This window comes from Hyperolius riggenbachi, chromosome 2 (assembly GCF_040937935.1).
Source record: "Hyperolius riggenbachi isolate aHypRig1 chromosome 2, aHypRig1.pri, whole genome shotgun sequence".
NCBI classification, from domain to species: Eukaryota; Metazoa; Chordata; class Amphibia; order Anura; family Hyperoliidae; genus Hyperolius; species Hyperolius riggenbachi.
The window spans coordinates 80,049,620-80,068,185 of record NC_090647.1 but is presented as its reverse complement, the minus strand read 5'-3'; the positions used below and the strand labels follow the sequence as shown (position 1 = coordinate 80,068,185).

Below are 18,566 nucleotides of genomic sequence, written 5' to 3'. Positions count from 1 at the left end.
CGATTGCGGCTCGCAGGGTGTTCACGGAGACACCCTCCGTGAACTGACATGGAACGGCCGCTCATGCGAGCGGCCGTTTCCATGGAAACCACTTCAGGATTCAGGGGCGTAGTTAAGCGTACGCAGAATCCTGAAGTGGTTAAAAAGTTTAGACCCTTAGGTAAATATTTACATGTTTTTTTTTTATTGTAATTTTTTTTTTTTTTTTTTTTATAGTAAACATTTTATTTGGGTAGTTTTGGGAGGGTGGGAGGTAAACAATAGATTTATAATGTAAATGTGTGTTCATTTTAATTTATTTTCAGTTGTAGTATTACTTTTTGGCCACAAGATGGCGGCCATGAGTTTGTTTACATGACGTCACTCTAAGCGTAACACACGCTTAGAGTGGCGCATCGGGGAGGGAACGGCCAGAAAAGGCGCAGCTTCCGAGAGAAGCTGTCGCTTTTTCAGCGGGGGAGAGGAATCAGTGATCGGGCACCATAGCCCAATACATTGATTCCCTGGCTACCGAATCCGCGGCCGGGAGTGCGCGTGCACGCGCGCGATCGGCCGCGGGGGCGCGCGGTAGCGCACATGGTTCCTGGACGTAGTTTCTACGTCCAGGAACCAAAATAGGTTAACCATTTCAGCCCACGGGTATTTTTCACCATATGGACAAGAGGAATTTTCCCATTTCAGCGCTCCTCCCTTTCATTCCCCAACAACTTTTTTACTACTTATCACAAAGAAATGATCTATATCTTGTTTTTTTCCATCACCAATTAGGCTTTCTTTGGGTGGTACATTATGCTAAGAATTAATTTTATTCTAAATGCATTTTTAACAGGAATAATTAAGAAAAAAATGGAAAAAAAAACCATTATTTCTCAGTTTTTGGCCATTATAGTTTTAAAATACCACATGCTACCATAATTAAAATCCATACATTTTATTTGCCAATTTCTCCCGGTTATTGCAACGTTAAAATTATATCCCTAGTATAATGTATAGGGATGGTCGGAATGCCAAATTCCGATTCCGCGGTAATTCCGCATTCCGTCATGTACCGATTACCGATTCCGCTTTCCGCTACCAATTTCCGCATTCCAAGGCGGAATTTCCGCCGGAAATCGCGGAAATTCCGCCCGACTTTAACATCAATTTTCTCAAAAACTATAAGGTCTTTTTAAAAACTTTTTTTTGCATCTTGCTCAGAAGGTTCTGTTTAATAAACCCTGAAAATTTGGTGTTTCTAGGACTTACGGGGGCTTTGCTATTAACTGCTAAAGTCGGCGGATTTTTACTGTAATGTAAAATGCAGAAAATAGGCAGATGCAGATTTTCTGCATTTTACATTACAGTAAAAAACCGCTGACTTTAGTGGTTAATAGAAAAGCCCCCTTAAGTCCTAGAAACACCAAATTTTCAGCGTTTATTAAACCAAATCTTGTGAACAAGATGCAAAAATTTTTTTCAAAAAGACCTTATAGTTTTTGAGAAAATCGATGTTAAATTCGGGTGGATTTTCCGCGATTTCCGGCGGAAATTTCCGTGATTTCCGGCGGAAATCCGCCTACGGCACTAGCATTACCGATTTCCGCATTCCGATACGGAAATGCAATTTCCGATCGGAATTTCGGAAATTGCATTTCCGCGGAATCCGAATGAGCATCCCTAATAAAGAGTTCATAAACATCTTGAATAATGAATTCTTCAAGGATGAAACTAACAGTTGGGTAGCTCCTTTACCGTTTCGTTCACCAAGAATTAGGCTTCCAAATAACAAGAAACAAGTTATTTCTAGGCTAACTTCACTTAAAAAAATTCTGAAGAACAAACCCGATATGAATGATCACTTTATAAAGACAATCACTAGCGATGATGGAAAGGTTCGCAAGGTGAAAGTGAAGACAGCAAGAAATGGTAGTGTTAAGACTTTGTTTAGACCCATCACGGAGACAGTCTTACTCCTGCCTTCAAATGAAGATGTCTTATCTACTCGATCCAAGGGAACAGCCTGATATGCCTTCGAGTCTACTGAGTTACATCCTTTCTCCAGTGATGGAAGATTCTTCAAAGATCTGCATTCAAGAATTAATGTTTATGTTTTATGTTTTCTCTCTTCTCTACAAGTCTTAATTATACTTATAGTTTTCAATGTTAAATTGTATTATATATAGTGGTATCTACCGATACCAAGCGGGGAGTGTGCTGTCACAACAGCCTCCTTTAATGTTATTTAACATTATTTATATTCTTTGTATTAGTATATTCCAGTCCCCCTGCAAGATTTAGTTATTTAGCATTTCCCAACTGTAACTCCCTGCTCAACAGCCTTGTCTAGATGTTTCTGCAACAGTTGAGTTCAGTTAGTGAGGAGATCCTGCTGTGCTTGTAGTCGCATCATATTTTTATCTATGAATATGCTCTAAAAAACATCTTTGTATGCTTTCAACGCAAGTAAAGATACTACAGATTATACTTGGAGTCATTATTTCATCGAGTAAACTGCCTGTGGAGGTTTCTAATTCAGTGTGGAGTTATACTGCTATACAGACTGGGTCTTCTGGAGTATGCCTCACACATAAAGCGGGAATTCGAAACAGAACAGTAAAAATATGATATCTGCAAGAAGGTAATGGGATTTCCTGTCATCTCATCAGTAAAGGACTGATCTGCAATACGATAAAGGATTACCTAGCTACACCTCAAACACAAGTCTACAAAGAGTAAATAGACGTTCAGCAAAAAAGTACAAGAATTGCCTGTTTGCCTTCCTACAGTGAATACAGTGAGTACAGATTGCTTCAGAAATTGTACATTTCTTCTGTTTGGGACTATCGCTATTAAGTAGGGATGGGACGAATCCACAATTTCTTCGAATCCGAATCCGGATCCGAATCTAAAAAGGTTCTCGAATATCTCGAACCTTTCGAATCCCGAATCTAACGAATCCTGCACATAAGAATTGTGCGATCCATGCAATAGTTGCCCGCACTATAGGTAGCTAGGTAAAGGTGTCTTCAGTATAGCTAGCAAGGTATAGGGGCCTTCACTATAGGTTGCAAGGTATAGTGGCCTTCAGTATAGGCAGCAGGGTATAGTGGCCTTCATTATAGGCAGCCAGGTATAGTGGCCTTCAGTATAGGCAGCAGGGTATAGGGGTCTTCAGTATAGACAGCAGGGTATAGGGGTCTTCAGTATAGGCAGCAGGGTATAGGGGGCCTCAGTATAGGTAGCAGGGTATAGGGGCCTTCAGTATAGGCAGCAGGGTATAGGGGCCTTCAGTATAGGTAGCAGAGTATAGGGGGCTTCAGTATAGGTAGCAGGGTATAGGGGCCTTCAGTATAGGCAGCAGGGTATAGGGGCCTAGCCTTCAGTATAGGTAGCAGAGTATAGGGGCCTTCAGTATAGGTAGCAGGGTATAGGGGCCTTCAGTATAGGTAGCAGGGTATAGGGGCCTTCAGTATAGGTAGCAGGCTATGGGGGTGCTTCAGTATAGGTAACAGGCTATGGGGGGCTTCAGTATAGGTAGCAGGCTATGGGGGTGCTTCAGTATAGGTAACAGGCTATGGGGGGCTTCAGTATAGGTAGCAGGCTATGGGGGTGCTTCAGTATAGGTAACAGGCTATGGGGGGCTTCAGTATAGGTAGCAGGCTATGGGGGGCTTCAGTATAGGTAGCAGGCTATGGGGGGCTTCAGTATAGTTAGCAGGCTATGGGGGTGCTTCAGTATAGGTAACAGGCTACGGGGGGCTTCAGTATAGGTAGTAGGCTATGGGGGGGCTTCAGTATAGGTAGCAGGCTATGGGGGGGCTTCAGTATAGGTAGCAGGCTATGGGGGGGCTTCAGTATAGGTAACAGGCTATGGGGGGCTTCAGTATAGGTAGCAGGCTATGGGGGTGCTTCAGTATAGGTAACAGGCTATGGGGGGCTTCAGTATAGGTAGCAGGCTATGGGGGTGCTTCAGTATAGGTAACAGGCTATGGGGGGCTTCAGTATAGGTAGCAGGCTATGGGGGGCTTCAGTATAGTTAGCAGGCTATGGGGGTGCTTCAGTATAGGTAACAGGCTATGGGGGGCTTCAGTATAGGTAGCAGGCTATGGGGGGCTTCAGTATAGGTAGCAGGCTATGGGGGGCTTCAGTATAGTTAGCAGGCTATGGGGGTGCTTCAGTATAGGTAACAGGCTACGGGGGGCTTCAGTATAGGTAGCAGGCTATGGGGGGGCTTCAGTATAGGTAGCAGGCTATGGGGGGGCTTCAGTATAGGTAGCAGACTATGGGGGGGCTTCAGTATAGGTAGCAGGCTATGGGGGTGCTTCAGTATAGGTAACAGGCTATGGGGGGCTTCAGTATAGGTAGCAGGCTATGGGGGTGCTTCAGTATAGGTAACAGGCTATGGGGGGCTTCAGTATAGGTAGCAGGCTATGGGGGGCTTCAGTATAGTTAGCAGGCTATGGGGGTGCTTCAGTATAGGTAACAGGCTATGGGGGGGCTTCAGTATAGGTAGCAGGCTATGGGGGGCTTCAGTATAGGTAGCAGGCTATGGGGGGCTTCAGTATAGTTAGCAGGCTATGGGGGTGCTTCAGTATAGGTAACAGGCTACGGGGGGCTTCAGTATAGGTAGCAGGCTATGGGGGGGCTTCAGTATAGGTAGCAGGCTATGGGGGGGCTTCAGTATAGGTAACAGGCTATGGGGGGCTTCAGTATAGGTAGCAGGCTATGGGGGGCTTCAGTATAGGTAGCAGGCTATGGGGGGCTTCAGTATAGGTAGCAGGCTATGGGGGGCTTCAGTATAGGTAGCAGGCTATGGGGGGCTTCAGTATGGGGGGCTTCAGCATAGTTAGCAGGCTATGGGGGCTTTATTATAGGTAGCATGCTATGGGGGGCTTCAGTATGGGGGGCTTCAGTATAGTTAGCAGGCTATAGGGGCTTTAGTATAGGTAACAGGCTATGGGGGCTTCAGTATAGGTAGCAGGCTATGGGGGGGCTTCAGTATGGGGAGCTTCAGCATAGTTAGCAGGCTATGGGGGGCTTTAGTATAGGTAGCAGGCTATGGGGGGCTTCAGTATAGATAGCAGGCTATGAGGGGCTGCAGTATAGGTAGCTGGGTAATCCTCCTCCTTCCCTCCGCAGCCTCCTCCACTCGTCCCCCTGCATACATAAGGAGAAGCAGCCTCTCACCTCCAGCATCAGCGTGGAGCCCGGAGCAGCAGCCTTCTCCCTTCACTTCCTAGTTCCCCCTAGTGGCCACCTGACCGGCTCTTACTGATGACGCGTAGTAAGAGCCGGTCACTAGGGGGAATAAGGAAGTGTGCAGGAGGTCTGCCGCTCCGGGCTCCACGCTGGAGGTGAGAGGCTGCTTCATCTTATTTATGCGGCGGGCGAGCGGAGGCGGCTGCGGGGAGCGGGAGGAGGACAATTGCGAGCGGGGGAAGCGGCGGATGCGCGGCGATGCAGCGTCGGGATTCGGCGGATTCGGCGAACGGAAAATGGCGTCGGGATTCGAGTCCACGAATCTCGAATATTTCCTAATATTCGAGGGATTCGTGGATTCGCCGGATTCGTCGTCCCATCCCTACTATTAAGTTTAAAAAAAAAAAAAAAAAAAAAAAAAAAAAAAAAATCACCCAGTGATAAGATTCAGAAGCATCATATCTGCAACCATAGAGCATGTCTATTTCTATGCATTCTATTAACATGGAAGATGAATTAATGCTCGGTCAAGATGATTCAGATAAACATGTTGTACTACCTGAGAGACCAAGGCGGTCAATACATCTTTCTCTAAAGGCAAGAGAGAGGTATGAAGCAGAAAGTGAAGGAATGTTTCATAGTCTGTCTGAATTGTGGATAAAAACGCTGCAACACATATCTGATATTAAGAAGACTGGCAGTAATGGAGAGCAATTAAACAATGCACTTACAAGACTTAAGAAGACATATGAAAATTACAGGAAACTCTCTGAAAAATATTCTTCCTTTCTATCGCAAGTTAGTACAGATCAAGCGTCAAAAGAGTTGGATGACTTTACCACTGCTGATCAACAGAGACATGTTATGTTTATGGAAGCCAAGTTACAGTTAGAGAATAGGATAGCAAATTTGATCGAAACTACATCCTGTACCTCTATTTCTTCTAGACACTCAAAAAAACCGTCAGTGCAAGCAACCTCTCACAGATTTACTAGATCAAGCAAATCGCTGCAGTCACTCTCCCAGAGGTCAGCATTAAGCATTCAGTTAGTCAAAGCCCGTGCAGAAGCAGAGGCTGCGAAAGCACAATTTTATTGCTTTGAACAAGAATCGACTCTTAAAGCGGACGCAGCACGCAAACAGGCGGAAGCAGCACGCAAACAGGCAGAAGCAACACGTGTGCAGGCAGAAGCACAGGCAGAAGCAACACGTGTGCAGGCAGAAGCACAGGCAGAAGCAACACGTGTGCAGGCAGAAACAGAGGCCCAGTTAGAACTTCTGCAAAAGAAAAGAGAAGAAGCAGCAGCTCTAGCAAGGTTAAAGGTCTTCGAACAAGCTGTGGAAGAGGAAGAAGGAATTAATTACCCTAGCCTAAAGTCTGCTGACGATCCTGCTAAACGAACTTTGCAATTTGTTCTGAACCAGAACAATGGATATACTCCCCTACTTACAGCTGAAGTCTCTGCACCTACCTGTTCAGCAAGTAAACAGCCAGAATGCATATCGTTAAAACATGAATCTCAGTTTAACACTGTACCTTTGAAGGATTCTGCTATGCTGTCCAACACTACAAGTCCAAGAGAACAAATCTATACACCTTGTCAGACCTCAGCAAGATATAATCACAAAGAAATATCACAACCAATTGGAACAAATCCCATGAATCTCATAACACAGTCTTTTTCAAGCTCCCATGCTCCAAACATCACACAGATCAAACCCTCGCCTGGAGTAAACGCATCTGCATCTCCATTCTCTACATCACCACTGGAACAGCACAAGCCACATACTGTCTGCAGTGGTGACGCATTTCCACGTACAGAAATAAAATCAGAAAAGTCTGAAATTGAAGAAGTTGGCAAGTATATGATTCGCCGAGAGCTTCTTAACTCTGGACTAACGAAATTTGATGATCAACCAGAAAACTACAGAGGTTGGCGAGCTACATTCAAGACTATAATCCAGAACCTGGAGATTGAACCTATAGGAGAACTTGACCTACTTATCAAATGGTTGGGACCGCAGTCATCAGAACAAGTTAAAAGACTGAAATCTGTTCATTGCGATGATCCAGCAACGGGTCTTAACATAGTTTGGGAGAGATTAGAGAGAGTTTATGGATGTTCTGAAGCTATTGAGCTTGCCTTATTCAAGAGACTTCGAAACTTCCCAAAACTGTCTAACAAGGACAACCACCAGTTTCAAGAATTAAGCGACCTTCTTCTTGAAGTAGAAAGAGCCAAGGCAGACCCACACCTTCCAGGTCTTGTCTACTTGGATACAGCTCATGGTGTAAACCCAATTGTACAGAAGTTGCCACCGAATATTCAGAGTGAATGGGCAAAGAAAGGATCTAAATATAAACAGGAATATAAAGTATCCTTTCCACCTTTTTCTATTTTCTCCAAATTCATTAGAGACATAGCTACTGTAAAGAATGACCCAAGCTTTTTATTTTTTGATACTACAGTTCTTCCTTCAACATCTTTAAATTGCGATACTCAAGGCAAGTTTAAGGACTCACGGAACTCTATCTATGTTAAGAAGACTGGAATCTTCTCAAGTTCTCAAGACTCTGATTTTAAACCACAGCAAGTCAAGGAAAATGATCCTAGGTATCAATGTTCTATTCATAACAAGCCACACCCTCTTAGAAATTGTCGTGTGTTTAAACAAATGCCCTTTGAAGAGCGCAAGTCTTTCCTCAGAGAACACGATATTTGTTATAGATGTTGTGCATCTACAGACCACTTTGCTAAAGACTGTAAAGTTCCTGTCAAATGTTTTGACTGCAACAGTGATAAACACATAACGGCTTATCATCCTAGTTCTCCCAAAGAAGTGCTTCAAACTGCTCAAGCCTCAAAGACCACACCAAGTTATGGCGGGGAGAGTACTGAGGAAATGACAGCATCTGTATCCACAAAATGTACTGAGGTATGTGAAGAAGGATTCCACAGAAAGTCATGCAGTAAAATATGTCTGGTCAAGATATATCCAGAAGGACGACCACAGAGCGCAGTGAAGATGTATGCTATCCTTGACGACCAGAGCAATCGTTCATTAGCAAGTCCAGAATTCTTCAACGTGTTCAATATTCAAGGAGAAACCTGGCCTTATACTTTACGAACTTGCTCAGGCCTGGTTAAGATATCTGGAAGAAGAGCACATGGTTTTGTGGTAGCATCTGAGTATGGAAACACAGAATTTTCACTTCCAACACTTATCGAATGTGATCAGTTGCCAAACAATCGAGAAGAGATCCCTACACCAGAAGCGGCTCTTTATCATCCTCATATGAAACACATAGCCAGTTACATTCCACCGCTTGATGATGATGCAAAGATTCTCCTTCTTTTAGGCAGAGATATCCCAAGAGTCCATAAGGTGCGACAACAATGCAATGGACCAAATGATGCCCCTTATGCACAGAAATTAGATTTTGGATGGGTCATTATAGGAGATGTTTGCTTAAATACATTTCAAGAGTCTTATGATGTGTTCTCATGCAAGACCAACATCAGAGAATCTGAATGCACCTTTCATTCACTTAAACATCCTTTTAACTTTCAAGTTCAGGAGAGTTTCAGTTTAAAGACTTCATGCGATCTACAAAAGCAAATCAGTTGTAAGAACAGTTCTCATCAAGACTTTGGTGACACTATATTCCAAATAACTCGTGATGACAATAAGACAGTTCCTTCCATTGAGGATAAAGAGTAGGGATGGTCGGAATGCCAAATTCCGATTCCGCGGTAATTCCGCATTCCGTCATGTACCGATTACCGATTCCGCTTTCCGCTACCAATTTCCGCATTCCAAGGCGGAATTTCCGCCGGAAATCGCGGAAATTCCGCCCGACTTTAACATCAATTTTCTCAAAAACTATAAGGTCTTTTTAAAAACTTTTTTTTGCATCTTGCTCAGAAGGTTCTGTTTAATAAACCCTGAAAATTTGGTGTTTCTAGGACTTACGGGGGCTTTGCTATTAACTGCTAAAGTCGGCGGATTTTTACTGTAATGTAAAATGCAGAAAATAGGCAGATGCAGATTTTCTGCATTTTACATTACAGTAAAAAACCGCTGACTTTAGTGGTTAATAGAAAAGCCCCCTTAAGTCCTAGAAACACCAAATTTTCAGCGTTTATTAAACCAAATCTTGTGAACAAGATGCAAAAATTTTTTTCAAAAAGACCTTATAGTTTTTGAGAAAATCGATGTTAAAGTCGGGTGGATTTTCCGCGATTTCCGGCGGAAATTTCCGTGATTTCCGGCGGAAATCCGCCTACGGCACTAGCATTACCGATTTCCGCATTCCGATACGGAAATGCAATTTCCGATCGGAATTTCGGAAATTGCATTTCCGCGGAATCCGAATGAGCATCCCTAATAATGTATGGTGACAATACTTTATGTCGAAATAAAGGTACCATTTTTTTCAGTTTTACATCCATCTCTAATTTTTAGCCCATACATTTATAATAATATGCCCTCTTGACATAAATATTATTTTTTTTTATTTCCTAAAGTCAGTAGATGTAATTTTACTATTTGGTCACAAGATGTCCCCGCTGAGCAAATCCTTATGTAGGAACCAAGTATGCTACATAGGCAACAATGTGTTGCTACATTGTTACTAGGGAAGTGACCCAGGCTTCAATTCAAGCCTGCATCACAGGTCTCCTGCAGGGAGATTAATGAATGGGAAGTTCCCATTCATAAATCTAACGATGGGGCGGGAGGAAGCAGCGGAAATTGTCGGCAAGAGGAAGCACGGCAGCTGTTATTTAAGAATAAACACTGTTTATTGTCGGCGGACAAGAACGGATTGGCACAGGGGGCTTTTGTCCCCTGCAGCCCATCCCCCCTGTTGCCGGCAACATCACAATCGCGTGAAACACCCCCCCTCCCCAAACTGTAGGGATGTGACTAGCGCATCCCTGCGGCTGTAGCAGCTGCCGCTGCAAACGAGAAGCTCACGTCCGTGTTGCATAAATGGTTAATATAATTATTATGCACCATAGCAACTAGTTGTCCCATTTTTGGAAGGGACAGACCCTCCTTGGGAACCATATACCTCTGTCAGGACTGATGAACAGATCAATGTAATAAATGTTTGTATTTTTTTACTGAAAAGGTAAAAATTTAGGAGCCCAGAAAAGCCAATAGTAGAATATATATATATATATACAATTTCTAGGCACTACCATAGGCACCAATATAGATAGCAGCTATGAAGTGCTAGCTACTTATTTGTAGCCGTATTCATTAATCGGGTGCCCAGATTTCCCTCCATAGACGGTATTTATATGAGCACTCAAACTTTCGCTGAAGGTGGGTGGCAAAATATCCTGCTTCCACTGAAAAGTGTGTTCAATTCACTAAGCAGTTTAGAGCGATCATTCCGGGGGAGGGGGTTCACATCCTCAAGTTTGCCTCAGGCAGCAAAAAGTCTAGAGCCAGCCCTGGATAAGGGTAAGGGGAGTTAGTGTGCTTGAGGTGACCCATTGGGAAACCTCATAGGAACTCTCCTATTTTTACCCCAGCCAAAGTGCTTAAAGAGGAGAGAAGGAAAACGCAGAGAAACCCATCCAGTATGTATTTAGAGATAACAGCCTGTCTAATTCTCCCTTATCTGCTAGTAATGAGCCACTGTAATTGGAGCTGTCATCTCTGTCTGATATGTGCAGTGGGTGTGCCATTCAGACACAATACATGTAAACACAGGTGTTTAACCCTTTCGGTGCTCCTATGAAACCAGGACGTGACTACACTGCCGCATCTCTGAAGGAGTTCTATAAGCTGTAACAAGGAAATGTTTTTCTGTAAAGGTTATTTTGCCGTTGATTACCTTTTAGAGCAGAGAGGAAGTTCTGGGTTTAGGTCCGCTTTAAATGAATATACTTATCAAAACAACTTGAGTCATCAGACAGAGAGCCGCCTCCAGGCAGCCATCATCTTAGCTTCTAGAGGGTGCAGTGTCCTCTACCACTGGTGACGTATCTATTATTGGGAGGATAGGGGCTTCTGCTCACCTTCTCCATTATTGCCACCCAGAATAGTACAAGCTTGGCTATCTACCCGGAGCCAGCACCACTTCCACCCTGGAAAGGAGAAACCCAGAGAACCCCTCTACTACCAGAAGAGTTTATCCAGTGTGATGTTTCAGTGACTCATACAGGAAACTAATCTATGGTGCAAGAGGCTTGTTATGAATGGACCAAGTTTGGAAGACAGGCTTACAATGAGGTGTATCAGGTATCGAGTGCTATGCAGAAGATCAGGTGTTTCTGAAATTGTCAGGTCTGACCAGATTATCTTCATGTTTGTTTCTAGTGCATGTTTCAGGATAGGAACACACTAGGCAGAATCGCATATGCGGTTTCCATAGCACAGAGTGGAAAACGCATATGCGATTCTGCCTAGTGTGTTCCTACCCTCAGACACTACTGCAGTCACATAAATCAGCCGGATTGCCAGACAACTGGTATTGTTTCAAAGGAAATAAATATGGCAGCCTCCATATTCTTATCACTACAGTTGTCATTTATCATTCCTTCTCTTTATTTGAAACGTGTAACCTCATCATTTCAGTCTTAGACAGCTGGTAACACGGCAGGATGGATCAGTACTGTTTTCTCTGCCCCTAAAAAAAATGTCTTGTTGCTCCTTATCCTTGTGCCCCTCCGATTCCATGTTGCTCCCTATCCTTGTGCCATAGTGCCACTCCCATTCCATGTTGCTCCCTATCCATGTGCAACAGAGCCCCTCCCATTCCATGTTGCTCCCTATCCATGTTGCTCCCTATCCTTGTGCCATAGTACCACTCCCATTCCATGTTGCTCCCTATCCATGTGCAACAGAGCCCCTCCCATTCCATGTTGCTCCCAATCCATGTTGCTCCCTATCCTTGTGCCATAGTGCCACTCCCATTCCATGTTGCTCCCTATCCATGTGCAACAGAGCCCCTCCCATTCCATGTTGCTCCCAATCCATGTTGCTCCCTATCCTTGTGCCATAGTACCACTCCCATTCCATGTTGCTCCCTATCCATGTGCAACAGAGCCCCTCCCATTCCATGTTGCTCCCAATCCATGTTGCTCCCTATCCTTGTGCCATAGTGCCACTCCCATTCCATGTTGCTCCCTATCCATGTGCAACAGAGCCCCTCCCATTCCATGTTGCTCCCAATCCATGTTGCTCCCTATCCTTGTGCCATAGTGCCACTCCCATTCCATGTTGCTCCCTATCCATGTGCAACAGAGCCCCTCCCATTCCATGTTGCTCCCTTTCCATGTGCAACAGTGTCCCTCCCATTCCATGTTGCTCCCTATCCATGTGCCACAGAGCCCCTCCCATTCCATGTTGCGCCCTATCCTTGTGCAACAGTGTCCCTCCCATTTCATGTTGCTCCCTATCCTTGTGCCACAGAGCCCCTTCCATTCCATGTAGCTCCCTATCCACGTGCAACAGAGCCCCTCCCATTCCATGTTGCTCCCTATCCATGTGCCACAGAGCCCCTTCCATTCCATGTAGCTCCCTATCCATGTGCCACAGAGCCCCTCCTATTCCATGTAGCTACCTATCCATGTGCAACAGAGCCCCTCCCATTCCATGTAGCTCCCTATCCATGAGCAACAGAGCCCCTCCCATTCCATGTGGCTCCCTATCCACGTGCAACAGAGCCCCTCCCATTCCATGTAGCTACCTATCCATGTGCAACAGAGCCCCTCCCATTCCATGTAGCTCCCTATCCATGTGCAACAGAGCCCCTCCCATTCCATGTAGCTCCCTATCCATGTGCAACACTATCCCTCCCATTCCATGTAGCTCCCTATCCATGTGCAACAGAGCCCCTTCCATTCCATGTTGCTCCCTATCCATGTGCAACAAAGCCCCTCCCATTCCATGTTGCTCCCTATCCATGTGCAACAGAGCCCCTCCCATTCCATGTAGTTCCCTATCCATGTGCAACAGAGCCCCTCCCATTCCATGTTGCTCCCTATCCATGTGCAACAAAGCCCCTCCCATTCCATGTTGCTCCCTATCCATGTGCAACAGAGCCCCTCCCATTCCATGTAGCTACCTATCCATGTGCAACAAAGCCCCTCCCATTCCATGTTGCTCCCTATCCATGTGCAACAGAGCCCCTCCCATTCCATGTAGTTCCCTATCCATGTGCAACAGAGCCCCTTCCATTTCACGTTGCTCCCTATCCATGTGCAACAAAGCCCCTCCCATTCCATGTTGCTCCCTATCCATGTGCAACAGAGCCCCTCCCATTCCATGTAGCTACCTATCCATGTGCAACAGAGCCCTTCCCATTCCATGTAGCTCCCTATCCATGTGCAAAAGTATCCCTCCCATTCCATGTAGCTCCCTATCCATGTGCAAAAGTATCCCTCCCATTCCATGTAGCTCCCTATCCATGTGCAACAGTATCCCTCCCATTCCATGTAGCTACCTATCCATGTGCAAAAGTATCCCTCCCATTCCATGTAGTTCCCTATCCATGTGCAACAGTATCCCTCTCATTCCATGTTGCTCCCTATCCATGTGCAACAGTGCCCCTCCCATTCCATGTAGCTCCCTATCCATGTGCCACAGTGCCCCTCCCATTCCATGTTGCTCCCTATCCATGTGCAACAGTGCCCCTCTCATTCCATGTTGCTCCCTATCCATGTGCAACAGTGCCCCTCCCATTCCATGTAGCTCCCTATCCATGTGCCACAGTGCCCCTCCCATTCCATGTTGCTCCCTATCCATGTGCCACAGAGCCCCTTCCATTCCATGTAGCTCCCTATCCATGAGCAACAGAGCCCCTTCTATTCCATGTTGCTCCCTATCCATGTGCCACAGTGCCCCTCCCATTCCATGTTGCTCCCTATCCATGTGCCACAGAGCCCCTTCTATTCCATGTTGCTCCCTATCCTTGTGCCATAGTGCCACTCCCATTCCATGTTGCTCCCTATCCATGTGCAACAGTGCCCCTCCCATTCCACGTAGCTCCCTATCCATGTGCCACAGTGCCCCTCCCATTCCATGTTGCTCCCTATCCATGTGCCACAGAGCCCCTTCCATTCCATGTTGCTCCCAATCCATGTGCAACAGTGCCACTCCCATTCCATGTACTGTAGCTCCCTATCCATGTGCCACAGTGCCCCTCCCATTCCATGTTGCTCCCTATCCATGTGCCACAATGCCCCTCCCATGCCATGTAACTCCCTATCCATGTGCAACAGTGCCCCTCCCATTCCATATAGCTCCCTATCTATGTGCCACAGAGCCCCTCCCATTCTAAGAAATTCTAAGAAAAAGTGAATAGGATTGAGCCCATTGTGAGAACTTGTGTGAAACAGGAAGATGTTTAAACATGCACCTAATTAATAAATGTTAACACTGACACTTTGCAAGAAAAACTAAATGTCAGTTTTTTTTCCCATTTTTGACAACAGTGTCCTAAAAATTAAATTTATTTTACATTAATATACCAAACAGTTACAAACAGGGCAGGTGCTAGACTTTATGCTGCCTAAGCAAACTTGTGAGGATGTGGCTGGGTGCTAATAGACAAGTGAACTCAACTTGCCTTATCTCCATGCTCCATCCAGTGACTAAGCATTACCTTGTACTCATACTGTGCTGCGTGATCTGGTCTTTCTTGTATTCCTGTATTGTCTTATTGCTGTATGTGACCCAGGGCTGGATTTACCATAAGGCATTGTAGGCACATGCTTACAGGCGCCCTCCCCTAGTGCCTCCCTCTTCCCTATGCAGAGTCCCAAGCAGTGTGTAAATGAGAGGTTACTCACCCAGCTCTCGGCATTCCACTGACCGGATCTCCCTTCCATCCAGGGCACCTCTAGCTACTTAAAGGGAACCTAAACTGAGAAGGATATGGATTTTTCCTTTTAACATAATACCAGTTGTCTGACTCTCCTGCTGATCCTGTGTTGCCAATACTTTCAGCAACAGCCCCTGAACAAGCATGCAGATCAGGTGCTCTGACTGAAGTCAGACTGGATTAGCTGCATGCTTGTTTCAGGTGTGTGATTCAGCCCTACTTCAGCCAAAGGGATCAAGACTGCCAGGCAACTGGTATTGTTTAAAAGGAAACATCCATATCCCTCTCAGTTTAGGTTCCCTTAAATACTGAGGGTACCTCTGACTACCTAATGCTAAGGGACACCACTAGCTACCTATGACCATCTGACGGGCAAGGGGAGTAAGGGAGAAGTGACATCTGGGTTCATGGAGGGCGAAGTCTAGGGTGCCAGGACATCTGTGCCTATAGGCTCCAGTGATGTAAATCCGGCCCTGATGTCACCCCTAAATATTGTCTGTAAGTAACCAGGCAGAGGGGGGTGCTCTGGGTGCCCAGGCACCCCCTCTTTTTAAAAACCTTCAAAAAAGGCCCCTCTCGCGGGGCAAAATAAGCTCCGCCCCTGATCTCGATAAGCCCCGCCCACCCACGGGAAGCTCCGCCCCCGCCTGGGACACTTTGAAGTGAAGAGGCCCAGACAGGAATCCTAGTGTGGCATACTGACCTCTCCCTCCACCTAGGACCCATACTGACTTCTACCTCCCCCAGCACCCATAGTGACCTCTCCCTCCACCTAGTACCCACAGTGACCACTCCATCCACCTAGCACCCACAGTGACCACTCCATCCACCTAGCACCCACAGTGACTTCTCCCTCCACCTAGGACCCATACTGACCTCTCCCTCCCTAGTACCCACAGTGATATCTCCCATCACCTAGCACCCACAGTGACCTCTCCCTCCACCTAGCACCCACAGTGACCTCTCCCTTACTCAGCACCCACAGTGACCTTTCCCTCCATCTAGCACCCACAGTGACCTCTCCCTCCACCTAGCACCCACAGTAACCTCTCCCTCCCCTAGCACCCACAGTGACCTCTCCCTCCCCAGCTCTAGCAGTGATCCTGCCTACCCCAGCACCCACACTGACCTATCCCTCCTCCAGCACCCACAGTGATCTTTCCCTCCCCCAGTGGCTACCCTCCTTTCCCCTGCAGCACCCACAGGGACCTCCCATCCCAAAAGCAGCACCTACAGTGATCTCTCCCATTGCAAGCCAAGCGCCCACAGGGGCCTCTCCCAACACCCAGCATCCACTCCCTCCTCCATTAACTACACTGATTATCCAGGCACCCACAGTCACCTCCCCTTCCTCCAGCACCCATACTGATCTCTTCCTTCCACAGCACCCGCAGTGAATTACCCTTCCCCCAGCACCCACACTGACCTCTACCTCCCTTAGCAGCAAGCAACTATGCTATTCACAGCAGCACCCATAGTGACCTCCCCTCTACCTCCCCCAAGACCCACAGTGACCTCCCCCAAAGGACCCACAGTGACCTCCCTTTCCTCCAGCACTCATACTGACCTCTACCTTCCTCAGCACCCACAGTTACTCCCCCCAGCACCCACAGTGACCTACCCTTCCCCCAGTACCCACACTGAGCTCTACCTCCCCCAGCAACCACTCTAACCTCTACCTCCCCTAGCAGCAACTATGCCATTCATAGCAGTACCCACAGTGATCTCCCACCCCCTGCACCCACAACAATTCCACCAATGTTCAGCACCCACATTACACTCAACCAGTAACCCCCACTATAGCAAGCACCCAGTACTTGCACCCTGCACCAAATACTCACACCTGGCCTCAATATGACACTTTGTACTTGCATCAAACAGCCACATGACACCCAGTACTTGCACCCCTTCACCCTATAGCTGGCACCCAGTATTCACACCCACATGACACAGTACTTGCACCCAGCCCCAACATGGCACTCACTACTCACACCTGCACACCGCCTTCACATGGCACCCACTATCTGCACTCACATAACTAGTACTAGCACCCAAAGTACCTGCACTCAGAACCCACATAACACACAATGCCCACCCATAGCTAGCACCCAGTGCAGGCATGGCACCAAGTATTCGCACCTATGATACCCAGTACCTGCACCCAACACCCACATGCTTCATCTGCAGTAGTTCCAGTTGCACTAAGCCTCCACTTAGTGCCCAGTACAAACACCAAGCACTCACATATGACATCCAGTACTTGCACCCAGAACTCACAAGGGACTGAGTACCTGCAATCAACACCTACATGATAGTTGATACACACCCATACAGCCAGAATCCACATGACACCCTGTGTCAGCACCCAGTACCCACATGGCACCCGGCATCTGCCTTTAGCACCCACATGACAACAAATACACCACTATCCAGCATCCATCACCCATATGTCACCATGTACTCACTCCCAGTACCCACTTGGCACTCAGTATTGGCACCTAAGACCCACATACCCCCATAATAAAAATTGTCTGTAACCTAAATTAATGTCCAGCACTGCGTAATATGTTGGCGCTTTATAAATACAACAAATAAATAAATAAATAAATAATAATCAACACCCACATGGCACAGTACTCACACGTCACCAAGTTCCAAAGCCATTATATGCACCCAGTACCCATCTATGGCCAGCACCCAAATAGCACCCAGTACCCATCCTTGGTCCGAACCCATATGAGACTCAGTACTCTCCCATGGCACACATCCAGACCACACATGGCACTCCCTACTAACATGTCCAACACTCACATGTCTGCCTGTACCAATTAACACTCACATGGCACCCACTATTGTTTATCACCATCTGCTACTCATTCAGCACCCAATACTGCATAGCACCCACTGCAAATAAACACCCAATACAAACTGGACCTTGGTGCCCACAGCAGCTTGACACAGACTGTACTTTGGCATCTCGACACCCACTGCAACTTAGCACAAAGTGAACCTTTGCATCTTACCACCCACTGTATCCGGGCACCCGCTGCACCTTGGCACTTACTGCAGTTTTGCATCTACTAATGCTTAGCAACCACTGCGTATTGGTAACCCCTTCTTCTTTGCCTGAAAAGAGGCTTGGGTGCTGATCAAGAGGGACAGAGGTCCCAGTAATGAAAGGTGAGTCTGTGCCTCCACTGTGGGCTCCACTGTGCCCACTCTAACCTACTAACAGTGGGCACCTACCACTGGTGATTTGAGGGTGGTGGCGCCAAAAGAGTTGGTTGAAAGGAGACACAAAGTCTGCCTGATACTGCTATAAAGGTGTGTGTGTGTGTGTGTGTGTGTGTGTGTGTGTGTGTGTGTGTGTGTGTGTGTGTGTGTTAAAACTGCCTTCTGCTTTTTAGAGAGGGGATATTACATACACAATTTAGCATGATTTATCAATTTCAAATTTGAGCACCACCCCTGTGAGGATCCTCTGCATGGCCCTGCCCCTTCCTGCAGCACCCACACTGACCTCTACTTTTCCCAGCACCCACCCC

General features: G+C 46.5%; 1 long non-coding RNA gene across 1 annotated transcript in view; it reads left to right on the top strand.

Moving 5' to 3' along the window:
• The first annotated feature begins 1,664 nt into the window (after positions 1–1,664).
• LOC137545578 (uncharacterized) overlaps positions 1,665–18,566 on the top strand; it is a 50,496-nt gene continuing 33,594 nt past the window's right edge. The window contains exon 1 of the long non-coding RNA XR_011026058.1: positions 1,665–2,773. This is a non-coding gene — a long non-coding RNA (uncharacterized lncRNA). The remainder of the gene's footprint in view (positions 2,774–18,566) is intronic.